At 40.5% G+C, this 18,696-nt stretch overlaps 1 protein-coding gene across 10 annotated transcripts in view; it reads right to left on the reverse strand.

Moving 5' to 3' along the window:
* Positions 1-18,696, reverse strand: part of STAU2 (staufen double-stranded RNA binding protein 2) — a 172,775-nt gene that overhangs the window by 18,772 nt on the left and 135,307 nt on the right. The window lies entirely within an intron of this gene.

The following is an 18,696-nucleotide window of genomic DNA, read 5'->3' on the forward strand; positions in this document are numbered from 1 at the left end:
CAGCTGCTCTTCATGATCACTCGCTCTCTTGTGTTTTATCTATTGCAGTGATTTCATCAAAGCTGGTCATAAACGAAAAGCTAAAGTAAAATATTTTTCACTAATATTTTTATATGATTCTCAATATGCAATTTTAATTTATAATGTTTATAACTTGAACATAAATTATTTTGAATTCTAAATTTGGATGTTCAAACAAAAAATATTTCCCACCTTTCACTGGGGTAGGGGCAGGAAGGAGTTTTCAATAAACTGCCAGAATCGCACGCTGATATTTTTTGTATCATAGTTACCAGTTCACAACGTACACTTCATATTTTAATAAACAACATGCTTGCTTTGCTAATAATTTCTAAAAAGAGCAAACCCCTCCTTGTAACAGCTGCAGCGTCCCAGATGCCATAAAAGCAGAATGCCTCTGCTATGCAGGGGAGGGGCAGACCTTCCCTTTGCGCAGGCACGTGGGGGTCCCAACCAGCACCAGCCTCTCAAAAGCACATCGTGCCTGATGGGGTTTGGCCACGGGAGAGGGCAGGAGCATGTGCAGAAATGGTTTAATGGCTAAAATGTGGAATGAGTCAACTTTTTGCTGTACAGATAGCAAAGGAGTTTCAGACCTGGTTTGCTGAGCAGAGAACAGCAGCTCCAGCCCCATGCCTCAGTCTCCCTCTTGCACCACACTGCAACTGCCCAATTTTTCTGATTTGGCAAAAGGATCAAGCTCTAGATCTGAAAAACTAACTCCATAAAGAATATGATGTGCACATGCTGAATAACAACTTACCAAGCAGTCAGAGTTGATTGTTGCCGAGTAACAGTGAAGTTTACCAGGCAGAGGAGCTGTTTGATTTGTGGGAAGATAACATTTTCTATTGTTGTCTCTACAACGCCCTTAATAAACTCTTAGACTGAAAAGAACAAGCCACAAAAGCACTGATTTCTCATGGAAAATGGCAAGGCTTCTTCCTTCTAAAGCATTCTAGAAGATCCTACCTGGTAGTACTAGAAATGCCAGCCCTTGTTTTCCTGGGGAAGCAGCAGTGCGGAGCTCCTGTTCTCCTCCCATTCAGGTTTTTCACCACTTCCCCTCAGCTGTGAAAAATCCATCACCATGCCCATTCTACACTTGGGCTGTTTCAATCTGCGGGATGCCATGGCTGATAGAGTCGGTGCTACTCCTGGGCATCCAAAGAGCTACGCACAGGGTCTAATGGAAATGGAAGAAACAGGTTTTTGCCTCTAACATCCCATAACAAGGACAGGGAAAACACGGGGTGAGGTGAGGCTTGAGATCAGACAGAAACTGAGCTGTGATCCTCATCATGTAAATGAGGGACTTAGTCATGCAGTTTCTCTTTGGAGAATGCTACTAGACAGGAGTAACTTGACAGCTGCACACTCATAATAGCCAGTTTGGATTCCTGTATACTCTTCAGTCCTGTGCATTGTTCTATTGCTTCGCATTTAGATATAGAAAACTCCATGCACCTGTACTGTGCAGCATTAAACCCCGTGTCTACTAAATCTGCCAACACAGAAGCCAATTCAGTTGGTGGATTTATTTTATGTGGTCACTCACTGCAAAGTGGGTTGGTTGAAAGCACGAACTTCTCTCAAACCCACCACTGCAGAAACAACTGTAGCATTCTACTGATGTGGGCAGGACCCAAGTGAATAGGGCAATTCGCGGCACACTTGAAAAATAAGTTATTTCTGAAACAAAGAAAAAAAGTTCCTTTGTTCAGTTTTAACAAGTTTCTTGACTTGTATTACCCACTTCTCCTTTTGCCATTCCCAAGGAACGTTCCATTAATCATCCCTCTAATGGAAACACTTGTGTCTGATCACTGAGCAGTGGACACAGGCATAGTCTTGGGCATGCACTGAACAAGAAGCCCAAGGGAAGCCTAGCTGAAAAGTTTGGGAAAGCAAGGATGCCTTTTTAAAATAAACTTTGGAGAGGTCAGCAGGACAGCAAGGGGTCAGCACCAGGCAGCCAGTGGGTGGATGGCACAGGAGAAAGACAACAACACTTGTCATTAATTATATCTGTTGGAATGCTACACATTTTCCCCCCCAAGTGGTAGTACTCCAGACATCCAAGTACAATCTCTCCCACGTCCTACTCGACCCCAGGCAGGGCACATGCCAAGAAGCTTTCATACACTAGAAGCCAATAAGTAGCTAACACAAGCAGAGGTTAAAGAATTTAAATTGTCCCTCCACTTTGAAACATTTTTTTCTTTAGTTTAAAACCATCCTCTCATAACTGTCTCCTCTACCAGGGAAATACATATTTTCTTAGAGCTAAATATGGCTAGATTCCTGTGCCCTGCCACAAGCTAACAAACCCCTGACTTTCTTTGGAAAGGAATAACTACTGGGAACTGGACTGCTCAGAACAAGAAATTCGCTCCTAAAATCGATACTGCGAGATCCTAATACCATGTACCACTTCACTGGGTCTAGACGAGTCTGATCTGCAAAGGTGTTTCCTCCTATAAACATTCCTGCAAAATAGTCTGCAAATGCCAGAATGCATTACTACAGGCGATGTTCTTGCAAAACTACCCCTATTTATAAAGCTGTTTCATAAAGAGCAGTATCTTCTAATAAAACTCTCAATAAATTGTTGATTGGAGAAGAAATGGCAGACTAGTAACTCATGGATGGATCCATTCTCACTTAAGCCTGAACTCATCAGAGATATGGTCAAAGATCATTGTTTTTTGTGAGTATAAGCAGACAGGTATCTCTGGAGTGTGATTTATCCTATCCTAAATAGATAGGTAGGAGGAAGTAACTTTTGGAATTTTTTCTTTCTGTACTTTCACTATAGAGAAACCCATAAAACAAGTAGGTATCTTTAATGTGTATGGAACATAATCAGAATCTGGGGGGCGACCATACCTGAGGAGAGTGGGGTGTCCCCCATACACTGCAGAACTGTGTTTCACACTAGTGGAAGTAGACAGAAAGAACAACTTGAACAAGATTGATCTGCATATGCTCAGCCTTGCTAACAGGTTCTGATTATTAAGTGGGGAAGAAATGAAAAGCGTGCGCTGGGGCCACTGAGAAGCACTGCAGTATTCTGTGGCTTAAGGAGAAATTCCCCCACAATGCAGGGAAACACCCTACCCTAAATCCATCTCTTTAAGATTGCAGTAGAAAATAATTTTTCTTTTTGTAGAGAATAAGGAGATCTTTAGCAAAAGAGAACTCCCTCAGCAGATTAAAAGTAAACAGTCCATGACTCTTCATTTGAATGATGCATCAAACAGAGAATGTTCAAACTGTTACTGTCTGACAGTTCAAGATCCAAGATGGGCTTTGAACCCACAGCTTCAGTGCCCAAGTCAAGTCACAAAATACTTTTGAAAGCTTTTCTTTTAGTTTTTATCCCTAGTTTTCAAGCTTTCATAGAGTCATAAAACATGGGTAAAACTAGGCTCACTCTACAAACATAAAATATTGTGGAAGGAAACATATGCTGCGGTAAGACACAGTATCCACAGGAAAGTATTAATCATTTTTAACTGAAAAAAAGAAAAAAAAAGTACCCAATGTTGAAAAAGTCATAGCAGTGTATAAGTAACTTGTAAAATGGATAAAAAACTCCAGAGTGACCCACAATGTTTGGCACTTGGATGTCTGTTCTCCAATCACAGCACTGAACAAGAGAAATAAGAATAGCGACTAAGTTACACCTAAGAATATGAAAAGCAACCCTTTCTGCCTTCCCTTCAGAAAAGAACAGTAAATGAGCCAAATAATGAGCCTGTTGTGTTGATGTAAATAATTTGCAAAACTGCAGTTGAGTTACGCTTGTATTAACCAGAGACTAGATGTCAGACTTCCTTTCCTATCTCGAGAAATTAATCATAGCTGGAAACTGCATCTATAGGAGATGGAGAGACAGGCCTAAAACACAATGCAAACCCAATGAATTCACTACTCAAAACCCCAAAGAAAGTGAAGAGACTGAATGAATCATCAGTTTCAAAAAGAAGCACCCTCAGGCAGTAGAATTCATTCCTTGTATTTCATCTGAGACCTCATTATGAAAGCAAGTTGGCACCACATTCCAGTGCAGCTCCTTCAGTTTAGCTCCTCTCCTTCATTAAAAACATGCATCATTTTTTTCTGTTCTGTGCTGCTCGTACCAGTGATGGAAGTTACAGGTTAGTGAGATTTCTGTTCCATAGTTATAAACCATATACATGTATCAATTCGTAAAGCTATCTGCGTTGGTCTAGTCTGACCTTGTGAATGTCCGATGGTGATAGTGCTGTGTTTGAGTGTCAATCAGAGAAATTGTATCATGCTCCACGGAGCTTTAGAGACACTTAGCAGCTTCTTTCCATGGATAAGCGTTTTTCTTCTCAGAACTCATTCTTCGTCATGTGAATTTGTGCACCTTCAGTCTTTTGCTATTGATTCTTATTATGTCCTTCTCAGCTAGATCAAAGGGTCTCTTAGGAAATCAACAATATTTTCTTTGTAAGTGATAAAGTCAAGTCAGCTCCCAATTTTTTCCTTTAGACATTAAACCAAATGAGCTTTCAAGTGTCTCACCAAAAGGCATTTCTCCTCACTTCCTCCTACTTTTTCTTTTTTTTTGGTGGCTGTTTACTGAACTTGGCTCAGCGTTTCCATATACCTTTAAAAATGCTGACATCAGGACTAAATGAATTCTTCTAGCACCAGCTTGACCAATGCCACGTACAAGCATATACCTTGTAAGTCATACTTACTATTACCCATGACATTCGTGGTCAAGCACTGTAATGGGAACTCTTATTCAATTGCCCATTTCATACAACCCCTGATCAGTTACTTACTTTTGAGCTAAAATTCTCCATTCTGTCAGCATGGCTTTGATTCTTTGTTCCTTGATGAATAATTGTTCCATTAGCTATGTCAGGACGGACTTTGTTGAATCAGCTGGTTTACCACACTGTATTGTACAACTTACCATAATTTAACACTCTTTATGCTATCTGCAAACATTATCAAGAGATGATTTTATGTCTCCTCCCAAATGAACATACTGCAGATAACCCAAGACTGAAAATTAAAACTGAATTTTGAAGTGCTTATTTCCGTATTGTGTAGAGAAAGAGCAGTAGAATCTATCATGTACTGGAACAGATTTCTCAGGAAATGCTGTATATATAATAAAAAATAAAAGGTCAGGTCACATTTTCTGCTCCAGTCTCCAGTTTTGTGTAAACTAATGATACAGTTGAAATGGAGATATTGGTATGTGCCAAGAAGACACTGCAGGTCGAGCTCTGTAATTTCTGTGCAGATTAGGTACCGGGACCCTCCTTTCTGAAGCTTATTACATGGCATGCTCAAAATCCATGGCTTTCCTACACTTTTTGGCACATTAGGTTTAAGGAATACATATAAGATCAAAGTCTTGACCTGAGTATATTAGTCTGCTGCATTCTCAACAGAACTAACAAAGAAGAAAAGAAAAAAAAGTTACAACTAGCCCCCAACTTTATTATAATGTGAGAATAAAGTTGAATATTGGTGCAATGTAAACTACCAAAATTGAAGGTGGGAGCTTTCAGTAGGATATACCTCATTAATGCAGAATGAAACGTTTGAGTATCCCAAGAGATCTTGCCTACTTTTGGTGGGTTGACTCTGGCTGACAGCTAAGTCCCCATGCCACCACTCGCTCACTCCCCTCCAGTGGGATGAGGCAAAAAATGAAATGGCAAAAGTGAAAAAAAATAGTTTAATAAGTGAAGAAAAAGGAGATAAAGCCAAGCGATGCAAAGGCAATCACTCACCACCTCCTAGCAGCAGACTGATGCTCAGCCACTCTTGGAGTGATGGTTACCTTGGAAAAACTCCCCCCTCCACTTTATTGCTGAAAATTATGTTATACAGCATGGAATAACTCCTTCTTCAGCTGGGGTCAGCTGTCCCAGCTGTGTCTGCTTCCCAACCTCTTGTCCACCCCAGCCTGCTTGCTTTGGGGCAGGGTGAGAGACCCAGAAGGCCCTGACACTCTGCAAGCACTGCTCAGCAACAGCTAACACACTGATGTGTTATCGACACTGTTTCAGCCACAAATCTAAACCACAGCATCGTACAGGCTACTATGAAGAAAATAACTCCATCCCAGCCAGAGCCAGTATCCTACTGGACAACAACAGAGTGGTACCTGGTACTGAATTCAGATTATGAAAGCAAGTGGTCAGGTTGCAAACAGCTCTGCTCTGGCCCAAGTGGGTATTTACCCTATTTGGCTACAGAGTATATAAAGTCAAAAACAGCTGCATATCCTGAATTCAACAGGCTGAGACTGTAGAGTGTTATAACCAAGGGAGCTATGAATGCTTACCGCCTCTAACCAATACTGTGTTTCCTTCAAGAAAATAGAACATATATATATATATATAAAATAAATGATAGGACGCTTTCCACACAAGACAAATAAAGGTTTTCTTAAAACATGAGTTGTGCTTCACTGAACTTGTCTTGCCTGTTTTTTTAAAAATAGTTTTATATGAAACCAACTCCTCTTTACTGCCTTGCAGTCTTAAACTTCATGCTCTGCTTGCTTCAGTATTTGAAAATCAACTATTTCAAAGTATTATTGTTATGAAGAGTTAGTTGCACAGATTACCCAAAAAAGATTGTTCAAAACATTCAAACTGCTTGAAATTATTTAGGGTGGCCTTATTGAGAGGTAAAATCAATGACTATCCTTACATTATCTTTTATTAGCTTACCAGCTTATTTTAATTCTCAAAACTCACATACTTATATACTACACACTGTATAGTAGCAGTCTGCACTGTCTCAATGACAGGATATTAAATACGCTGCACTCTGTTTCCATTTAGTGTAGAAAGGAATCTAGGTCTGCTGCATCCAGAAATGGAATTAAGTTATCAGAGAATATTGATTTCAACATCGAGAAATGTTGTGGTTTTGATGAAAAATTTAATTGTGAAACACAGTTAACATAAAAATAAGATAGAAAATCGTCTATTAATTTCAAATAGGGTATTAGAAATATGAGACAAAAATTAAGTTCTGAACATTCAGGTTTCTGCATCATCCTCACTCAACTGTGATGTTATTACTGGCCAAAACCACTTGGTTTTGTTCCCATAGCTTAGCTAGAAATTTATTTGTTGATATATGATCCCAGAAAAATCATTCTCTGAGTTGGGATAGGAAAACAGCTTAGACATCCAGCCCTTCCTCTGGAAAGGTTTTCTAAAGGCTCCATTCCTTAGGTCAGACTTTAATGTCTGGGCTCATAATCTGGGAAGAGCAAAGCCATGAATCCCCCAAAGTTATTATTTTATATAAAGTGACCCGTCCTCCAGCTGTTTTTCCAACCAGGGAGGCTGGAAAGGGAGATCAAGGTTATACCTGCCTATAATATAATAGGCTCTTCCCACACTACTAAGCTCCTGAAAGCTAAGCCAATGTGGATTTTCTATCCTATATCCAATTAAGGAAGAAAAAAGGATCAGGTAATCCATGAATTTAAGTGATGCTGGGATCCCATTATGAGAAGAAACCTTTGGACCTTTCTAAGTTTTACAATCCATTGCCTGAAGCATTCCCTCGAATTATTTCTTGCGGAGTTCAGCATGTTGAACAACAAGTACTTGAAGTTTGGAGGAGGAAGATTTGGATGCACTGGTATTATTTGAGACCTGAACATCAAGCAGGAGAACGGCCATGGTCCACTGACTTTCAGTGCTCTGTGGCACCAAACCCAGAGCATTTCACTCACGCTGGTGAACTACTCCCAGGATCTGCATTGGAGCAGCTCCCGGCGTACATACACAGAACGCCGCAGGAGCTGCTACCCGCGGCCTGCTCTGGGGCCTTGACACGAAACCTCCCCAGGCCCATGCACTTGGATGGTACCCAGGGAAACCCAGTGTCCCTATATGAGTCTGGGAGGTAGACAGAGTGTCTACCAGTCTCAGGAGCTCAGAAGTACTTTTCTGAACAGTGAGCTCAAGCATTTTTCCCAGTAGTTATATCAAATGTATCAGATATTTGGAGAAAGAAGACAATAAGGCATCTTATTAATCTAACTGTACGGATTGAAAATTATATTATCCTGAATTTTGTTCTTTTCTAGACCTGCCAGAAACAGGATATCCTGCATCCAAGGTTTCCACATATGAAAAAAACATCGAATCACACTACAAATATTCAGGCAAAGGAGCTCTGTCTTATGACAAGTCATATTCAATTCTCACCATCATTTATCAACTGGGTATATTCTCAAGGAGAGATTTTTAATTCCTTTTTAAGTTTGAAGGAAGTACACAGGATGTTTTTATGTTTTGAAAAGTGTGTTCTTCCATTTAATATTAAAAATGGCTTTTTTTGTTGTTGGGTTTTTTGCTTCGTTTTTGTTTGTTTGCTTGTTTGTTTTCCCCTAAGGAAAGAAGCACCACTTCTTTACGTTCTCTTGAAATACTTTTCCTCACTAGTTCTGAAGAAACTCCACCACTTCTGATGAAGGAGGAAGTGGAGATGCCAACAGTTGATGCTGATTCAGAGGCACCCACCACATGTTGTAAAAGCTGCTGCCTAAAGGGGATTATGTGTTCCTTGAACTATTATATGGTTAAGGAGATATGAGTAAACTTCCAAATTCCAAAATGATTAAAAAAATAGAAATACTCCCACAGAAAACTAAAAAAAAAAAAAAAAAAAAAAAAGAAAAAGTTGATGAAATGGAACCAATTCGTGCCAAATTTTGCCAACACATTTTATATGAATAAGATGTCAGATGTCCTGGAGTTATTTATACAACTAGTCTACAAACAAGAACTGTCAGTACCAGAAAAATGAGTTTTGTCTGCTTATTTTTTATTTCCAGAACATTTAGAAACCTGTAGCAAAGAGTAATCCAAAAAGAGGGTCATGTTGAGTAGATGATACAATGAAGAATCAGAAGACTAGTTTGTTCTCCAGTAATTTAGAGCAGCATTGAGGCTGATTAAGTCATGCGAGAGACTGTGCAGACCATACACATGGTGCAGTCTGCTTTGACCTCATCCACTAGATCCTAGTTCAGAGGGTGAAAAACATCTGAAAAGAGACCAACTTTTCAGACCATTCTTAAGTCACATATAGTCTGTTACATAGGTGTGATCGTCACTTTTCACTGAGGCTGGTTTCATTGTCACTATTCTCAATCACCTTTTTCATATACATTTAATAGCTTCTGGTCACTATTCAGTTTTTGAGAAGTGTAAACGATTATTTCTTTCTTGCTTTGAAAGGTTCAGAGAGAAAGAAAAGTTATACCCTGAACTTCACCAGTCCTTGGAATTTATCAGAGGATTTTTTTTTAATCAACAAAGAACCATAGTGGTTCGAAAATCTGAATGTAACAGTTCAGGAATTACTAAACCAAACTATTTTGTACTATATTGCAGTTCAGTTTCAGTATAACCCATAGCTTTATTGCATTCTTCTCTTTAGAAGGAAATCCGCCTTAGGCATACTATTTTTGACAGTCTACAGTACATCCTCCATAAACCTAAATTCATATGGTAAGCTCTTATTCTTAAATCCAATTTTATCCTTATTTTGGTGGAAAAACTAAAGATAAGGATCAGTTTCTATAATATACTTGCCCTTAGCTGCTTCAGAAAAAGGAATGCAAACTGACAAAGCTTCTTTATTTCTACTTATTATTCTAATTACTTACCCACAGTTTGGATCATGATTGCTTCTATTTATACTGGGAGCCTACACATTGCACTATTTCTGCATGACTGCTTGTCAAACAGACACCTCAAACAATGACAAACAGCTCCCTTTCATAATTAGAAATTCAGAATTTTTTAGATAGAAGGTGACTGAGCTGTGAATTGGAGCTGTAATAGAGATAGCTAGAAGTAAAACAAAGTTCTAAAATAAAGATCAGGGCTCACAGTACATAAAGTAAACTTTTAGTAACAAAGTGTATCTGCACATGTGAAATACTCAAAGTTTTAAACATGTTATGCAATATGCAGCTCTAATTGGTAGGCATACTTTAAAAGTACTCTGAATGATCCTGTTCTGACTAAAAGGTTACCCACATTTAGCATGAAATGAACGGGGTATACAGGTAGCTCTGCCTCTGTTTTGAAGGGTCACAAGACGGAGGACGGACGTGAAATACCAGCTTTCATCTGCAAACAAACCAACATTTTAGGTCTTGTTATAAAGCCTTTAATATGGTATACTCAGGGAAACAAAACCTGCACATTATGGTATGTTAGGAAGCGATGCAGTTAAGTCGAAGTGACAGTCAAGTTCCCATCTGAAAATTAGGGCGGCTAATGGGGAGCATTGACACAAACTGTTTTGAGCCTCTGTGTAAGAAGCTGACGTGCCAGTGACATGCCCTACAGGTCTGACTCACAGGCTGCTCTGCGTGACAAATGTCCCCCTTCACACACTGCGGAGCAAAGCACCACTAAGGAATTACTCGAAAGTTTGTCAACCCTTACAAATTTGAGCAGAAAGAAAGGCACAAATGATTTTAAGAGCACAGTGCTTGATTTCCTCCCGAGGAAGCTAATATAATGCAGTCCACTTGTTCGGAGCCTGCTGTGGTGAGGTGTTGAGGGCGCTCCAGTTCAATGGGCTGCGTCAGCGTGGGACGCTGAGCACATTTCAAGTTGCACCCCAAATCACAAAAGCATCCAGTATGCCCACAACAGTTCTAACAGTCATCCCAAAGATTTGCACACAACCCACGGCCACACAAAAAGAAGGTTGGAGCATATGGCAAGATTTTTAATTGCTCCAAGAGACATCAGAGCACTCCACATGCAACTGCAAAATATTACATATCCAAGTGTTTCAAAGCTCTTTGTAAAATATCTCTATCACACTGTGGGACTGATGCAGCTGTCACTCTCCTTCCACTTCAGTAACACTCTGCTGAGAATCTGAGAGCGCACTGGCCTTGCAGCGCTTCATGCGATGGCATTTATTGAAAAATACCAGCAGAAAAAGCACAGAGCTGTAGTTAAAGATGCTGATGTAAGCGTAACTCCTTCAGACACTAATGAAGGTATATGCATACAACTACAATATTTTGCAGGTTCAGATTTGTTTTGTCATCTACCCTGTCTGTCTGCTCCAGCTTAGCAGTTTCAGTAAGGTGAGCATGCTCTCGAGCAGGTGATGTGACATCTGTGAAATCCCCCTCTTGTCCCTAGCCTCTTCATCCCTCATTCATCAGGGCTGCTGAGTATGTCATCTAATCCTAGAAGCTCCTTCTAGGACTAACTCATTACCAGTTTTGGTCAGACATCTGCTTTATCTTATGCTACACTCAGGGCTCAGAGTCGCACCCACTTTGACTGACAACAAGAAGCAAACTGCATTACCCAGTTGATCTTTGAGATTATCACAACGATTCACAGTGTGGCATGTTGGCAGTATGGTTAAAATCAGACCTGCTCCAAAAGCAAACATCCCTTCCACTTTAGATAAAAGGAAGCCTTTGCTAAATCCTTACTACAGCAATGATTATACAGGTATGTCTTTTGGTGACAATATCTGCATAAGCAGTTATTCTCTACTCCTTTTCTGTCCACTCTCCCATCATCATTCCAGCACTTGTGTTGCTCCTTTAATTATGCTGCCACAATTGTCTACCACGACATGCAAGTGACCTGCCTAAAACTAATTTGCCAGGAAATAAGAAGTTCTATTTAACTTAATGTTAGTCAGCTTTCTCATTCATTCTACAGGCCTGAAGAGCTGCACCAAGACAAGGGGTGGCACGGCAGGCATACATGTTAGTGTCGCCACGAACGGATGGTCTGTGCAACAATGTCTAATGAACTACATTAGAAACATGATTCACTGGGAAAGTTAATTCAGTTATACAGGCTGACTCACAACAGGAACCACAGGTTTGTTGTCGAATAGTGCAATTATGCTATTCTCTACAGAATACCAACTCTAGTTTGGCAACACAGCTAAGCCAACCTAACACTGTGTCCCTGCTAAAATTAGCTGTCCAATCTCGCCCCTGCTACCCCAGAAACTTATTCCTGCCTCTGGTTTTCCACCACCTTGGGCACATGAGCAACACCCAAGTGGACGTCTAAATCTATTCACATATTTTTGCAGGTTCATTTTTTCCAGGTCTAGACCTCTGAACCGTGTTCCTGTGGGGCCAGGTGCCTTGCAAAGGACCCAGGGCCACCACGCAGTTGGGAGCGAGATGGCAGGAGAGAGGTACAATCTTTTGGTAGCAGCTAGCAAATAAGCTAGTTTAGCTTTAGTGTCAAACTACACAATGACTGATGAAACATTAAGAAGTACTACCTGTCTGTCAGTCAGTCCTCCAGTGAGCATAAAAAGGTAGGAAGGTTCATTCTCCTGCCTTAACCTAGTGGCATGTGTTAGAGCTGGGCAAAGAAAGTGAATTAAATTCTGCTGAGCTGAGAGTTTGGGGAGGATCAGAGACATGGCTCATTAGCTCCACGAGGTGTAGGGGAAAGGAAGGAGGCTTTTCACCCAGGGGCTTAGGTAAACACCGGAATCTGCAGGAAAGTGCCTTAAGCAGTCAAGCTTGAGAGGAAACATCAGACCAAAGTTCGCATCTTAGCTGTCTTTTTAACTAACAGTGGAGATTGTATTTTATGGAAATTATACATATAGGCTTAATTTTGTTTAGTCTCTATCCTGAGCAGGCTGTCATTTTTGATGGCCTTTCATCGATTCTTTGGTAAAAGGCTTCTGAAATGCAACTTCTCTCAGTTGGTGGTTTGGCAATACAGAAACTTCAGCAGTAATACCAACTATAGAGTAACAGGGGCTGATTCAGCACCTCTCTTAGCCTGAGATTTCCCACATTTTATAAGTGCCTATGCACTAAACGAGGGGAGCTAGGCTGCACAGGTGAAGAAAGTCTTGTAATAAAATATCATAGTGCCTGAAAGCACGCTCATCACTGAGCATGGACACAGGGCCAGCAAGCACAAAGTAATCAAGGTAGATTGAGGACAAAAAAAATATATCTTATTTCTCTCCCTCTCTCACCTCGCCCACATCAGCTGGGTCTGTGCTCTGCTGCTCCCACCGGGGCTGTGGCACTGTGCAGGCAACAGCTCAATGCTCCCAGCAAGAGCGGAGACAGCTGCCTGACTCCGTAGGTGGTCGTCTGGGGGAAGACTTGCATTTAATTTTCTACTATTGAGATTTGTTGTTTAATTTATTTAAAATTTTATTTTCTAAATACACAAACAGTTTTAAGTACTTTCATGGTATAACAATAAGGTGTATTTAGAATTAAGTTACTGTTAATATGATAGGAACCTAATTGTTTATAGGTTGAGTACAGACCCATAACTTTTGCATCTTACAGTTAAGCAGAACATTGGAGGTTTTATTAGCACCTAATTTTAAGTAGATAACTCATTGACTGCCTATAACTCTAAACACCTTTTTAAAATCTAAAGGTCCAGTGAATTTCTTCCCAGTCTTTGAGGACTCCACAGAATGTAGCAGGAACTCAGGCTGTCCATGGGTAATACTCTGCATAGCCAGTGCTACCTTCAGAGACATACAGCAACAAGCTTGATGGATGTTACCTGAGAGGTCACCGAGAGCCTGAGCAGACCTCAGTGTAAAGGGGGAGCAATTTGTTCAGCTTTTGTAGCCTGTATATAGGCTTAGCGATACACTGACCAGCCCAGATAGCAGCTTAAAGCACTGCAAGTGGGCTCAAAGCTAAGTGCCACTTCACTGGTGGCACATCTTCTTCCAAACAAGGTCTATCAAGCCTGGTTTTCCTTTTAATTCTCCCAATCGAATATATGGAGCTAAACTACTGCCATAATAAACAGGATGAAACTGTGACTTCCCTGTTGTGGAATCCAGCCCTTCAAAGATTAGGCGGTAATTCCAGGTTGTTTTCTTATCCAGTATTGCTTGTTCACCTGTTACCCGCCCCACAACGTTTTCATTCAACAGAGAAAAATTTGCTTGATTCCTACCTCTCAACAAACAGAAATTAACTGGCTTACTTGCAACCATGCATGAAGACATTAGACCCAGCTGCTGTATATCTACAGCAGGCCTCAAGTTAAGATTAAAACAGTGTACAGCGCCAAGCAAATTGACCTAACCAGCAGTTTTCTCTGGAAAGAATAGTGAACAGAACTGTAATATACCTCCTCTAATTTTCTTGAGTCAGCACTCAAGATAACATTAGATATTTGCTTCCCATCATTTACAAGGAGAAAAAAGCTTGCATGGGAAAGTGTAGCAAGCAGCTGAAGTGGTAAGAGACAGGACGGGTGAAATGCAGGTTTGCGGGAAGGAATCTGGGACAGATATAGTGAAGGGCGCTAAGTCCTTTACTTTGACATTTGCTTTCTCCAGGGCTACACCAAACAGTGATGCTCACACTTAAAGAGAATTCCCTGCACAAAGCGGTTGGGACAGGCTCCTGCTTCACTTGCACGGCCCATCCCTGGGAGAGAGCTCGCACGGGGTGTGGATTTCACCCCACTTCCCCGTGCGAGTGCAGCACCAGCAGCAGAAACCCCTGTGTCCCACCAACATCCACACCCAGCACCCTGAGGGCAGGTTTCCACGCGCTCCAGCAGAGGTTCACTGCCAGCAGAGATTCCTAATTCCGGCAGCGCGGGTCTGTAGTGCTGACACCTGCCTACCCAGACGGAAACTTGCAACTTTCTTCACAGCGGCCTCCTACGGACATCACATTTGAACAGCTGTCAATCACCAGTGCCCACGGCTAGATCCATGCAGGTGACCCACATGTGAAATATTTTTCCCTACTAATCCCTAGCAGCCAATGAGGGTTCTCTTCAACAACTTAAGGTGTCACTATGTCAGACAAAAATGGTACTGATTTCTGGTTATGAGGCGAAAGTTTGATTTTGTTTCCTAATAATTATTTATATCAAAGAAGAAGAAGACCGAAACAGTGACCCATCCATTACCTTTAGTCTTCTTTGGGCCCTCTGTTCCTCGGGATAACAATAGCCATGGAAATCATGGCTCTCCAAGGCCCAGCAGCTCCACTCCCTGACAAATGTGTTGTCTCACTTTGCCTGCGGTTATGTTGTAGTGAACTGAATGACCAAGGGGACCAAGGACCACAGGACACTCCGTCACCCTTGCTTTGTAAGGGTGATAACAGGACAGGAAAAATCTGTCTGCTAAATATAGTCTGGAGATGACATCGTCAATGGAGACTTTTTAACCTATACTGAAGTCACTTGTAAGGCAGAAAACCAAACCAAAACATGAACTTGGAAGTGTATTAATGTTTAGATATTCATAGCCTGGTTGATATGTCAGACCATTTATTTGCTGCCTCTGCCAACAAATTTATAAGGATCTAGATACTTGGAATCACATATGAAAGAGATATCTTAATGAATTCAGTATGGCACCTTTATGTTGTTTATTTCATATGATTACTCAAATACATATATTTTAAAAGCATAAATGCATTCCTTCTGTGAGGAGACAAAAATATGGCTATTGTCCCTCCTGAAAAAAAAAGCTTACGTGGCAATTTTTAGCTAGATTTGGTTTAAGAATGAACTATGCACGTAGAAAAAAAGACATATTTTCCTAAAAAGAGACTTTCAAAGAGCTTTATGAAAATTAGCTATGCATTGGAGCCAAATATTTCACAAAAAGAATTTGGAAAAAAAATACTGGTATTCTTTCTTGGATTACTCTCAAACAGAGGCTTCTGACTATAACAGTATGCAGCACTTGCATGATGTGGACAATTGCCTTGGGACTGAGAAATCAATTCTGCAAAGCATTTAAAATGTTGAAGATCAGCACTTTGTGGGATATTGACGATGCTCTTTCTGGGACCAGTTAACTGCTGAGACGCCCAAACTGACTTAGTGCTACTGATGCATTTCGAATGTTAGACATGATGTGCCGATCTGAATACTACTTTATTAAATGGTTGTTCCTTCAAGCATCTACAGGTAAATCTTTTTAAGTCCCTCCTGAAACAGACCAGTGTTTGTAAGTATACAAAAATCCTTCAAGAAAAGCTGTGGATTAACTTTGTAGGTCAAGGTATTTGCACTGTACAAAACTGCCTTTTACTGGAGACAGTTAAATCTGTTGTTTGGGAATGCATTAATTCATTTGACAGAGAAAATATTTAGAAAAAAAGCAATCAGGGAAATTTTTGTGGCTTAAGAAGATGTAATGGTAACCAAAGAATTAATTTCATAAGGCACATATGGACTATAAGCTACAGCCATTTTACAGTATCTTAGATTGTTTAATTATTCAGAACAACTTAATCGCCAGTTTTTCCTATTCAGCTGCAATACTTCTGAAATAAGATAAGACTTACAGATTAAAGCGATGTTCCAGATGAGTAACTAGAGTCCAAAAACTTCATGGTGAAGATTTAGAAAAGGATTAGTAGCTGTGTCAGTGCTGGTTGACTTTGAAATACGCACCCATGGCTTGCTTTTGCAGAAAATATTTGCTCAGTTCCAAAGAATCAGTTTCTCTGATGATGTTTTTTAAGCTGAAGCATCTACAATCACAGGTCACTTGAAAACTTTTTCTCTCTTCTTACTACCAGGTTTTGACAACTGTACTCTACACTTGTAACAACCACCAGTCACACAAAGAAGAGAGTTTCTAAAAGTGAATTTTGTCAGCAAATAATCATTGGTATGCCACTTAAATAGCTTCACTCTTGGCATGCTAAATTTTCATGCTCTGATAAGATTTTGGCATGATCCTTTAATTATTCTTGCAAATAATTAACATGAAACACACCGTTTTCTTGGTATTGTTCCCAACCAACAGTAATATGACTACACACAAAACATCACTACTGCTAGTACAATGTAAATAAGGCAGTACAACCCTAATAGAGATATAAAAACTATATCACTACAGTACATGAACTCTGCAAAAACTAAGCGGTCAGTTTCGTCATCTCCTGAAAACAGGGAATAGCAAAAACTGCTTCAAAATTCCTGTACAAAGGCTGAAGAAGTAAGCAGCTTTCCTTACAGAGTTTCTCAAACTCTCTTCTACAGCACAATTGGCTTCATGTGTATTTGGGGAAAAGGGGTCCAAAAGCTTTGTGTATTATTCAAGAAATGTAGAAATTTTACAGAGGATGTGTCCCACAACGCTTTGTCCCTGGCTTAGAGCCTCTGCTCAGCAGCATAGGTGAAAGGAAACCAAAGCCTGAGGCCCCATAGTTGGTGCCTACAGGCGATTATATTCTTTGCACAGGTCTCCAGTACCCACTCACTGTCTTCCCCTAAGTGCTGGTGAACATGCAGAGGAGCAGTTTTCTCCATACTCCTTCTCTATCACCATGCTCTTTCTTTCTCTTCTAATCTCTCTGGACACATGGATCAGGCAGAAAAGACGAATGCTTCAGGCCACAAACTGCTTTGTTCCTGCCCTTAAGTGGGATGCACATATGGAAAATTCTGAGTTATGGCTGGAAGTCACCACCTACCTGCTGCTCTGATACTGTTGTATAAATTCTGAATGGGGGTTATGGTACAGAAACAGATATAAAGGCTTTGTGTGACTTCAGAGCCAGCTCTGCTCATCTCCCTTTTCAGCTATGAATTTGTCTATATTATATGTCTGAGGTAACTAATATCTGCTGCCATTCCACCTGTCTGCTGCCAAGAGAGCCACAGCCTGTGGAAAGGAACAGAGAGCTGGGGCTAGCAACCCAATATACAAGTACAGCCTATTTCACAAAGCTCAAGCACTTGATTTGACATAGTCCATGAAACTGTAAAACCAAAGCCCGAAAAACTTAGAGGCACCGGCTATGAGATTGCCTACGCAACCTTAGTATGGTCCTCTATGTATGTGCAGCATGGCACAATCTTCGAATGTGTGCTCATTCCTTTCCATCCAATGCTGCTCACAATGTGGGCATATTCAAAAGTGTAGCTCTTCTTCAAACTTGTCCCATCACAAACCCAAAGTTTCATGATGAATAAAGTGGCAAATTCTAAGGATGTTATGTGCATAAGGGAAAGCAACAGAGCCCACTAAGTAGAGCACTGTACCAATGTTATACTTCAGGGTTTGCCACTGACATGATGGCTCACTTTTACCAAGATGCTGAGCATCCCCATCACTCATTTTCCTATCTGTAACATAAGCAGAATATCAACTTTCTTGGTAATGTATTTGAGATAGATATACCAGTAAAAAGTGCTATGCAATAAGGAGGTCTCTCTTTTGAGAGACAGGAGTTACATACCTCATGCAAATCTCCCTCATTAGTGGAAAGACTGAAAAAACTCCACACCTTTCAGTTTAAACAAATCTACACATTCCTAGTCCTTGGATCGCACCTGGAACTGTTTTATTACCAAGATCTGATCCTGTGATGGGATTAGTTCAGCCTCAGCATTACAGTAACTCCACTGTGGTTTCACTCTTGTAACAGGGAATAAAAATACATACTTCTGGAGTTATGTTTCATATTAGATGGTGAGCATATTTGTATGAGCCCGCATTTTCCCATTCAGCTTCAGAGGATCCCATTACAGAGTTTTGTATGGTTATTTTCTATTTCTGCATTGGGTCAAGCTTTCCCCAGGGTACACTTCTAATTCATGGTCTTCTACATTATTATTACCCTTTTAACTGAAATGATTA

The sequence above is a fragment of the Columba livia genome, chromosome 2, assembly GCF_036013475.1.
Source record: "Columba livia isolate bColLiv1 breed racing homer chromosome 2, bColLiv1.pat.W.v2, whole genome shotgun sequence".
NCBI lineage: Eukaryota > Metazoa > Chordata > Aves > Columbiformes > Columbidae > Columba > Columba livia.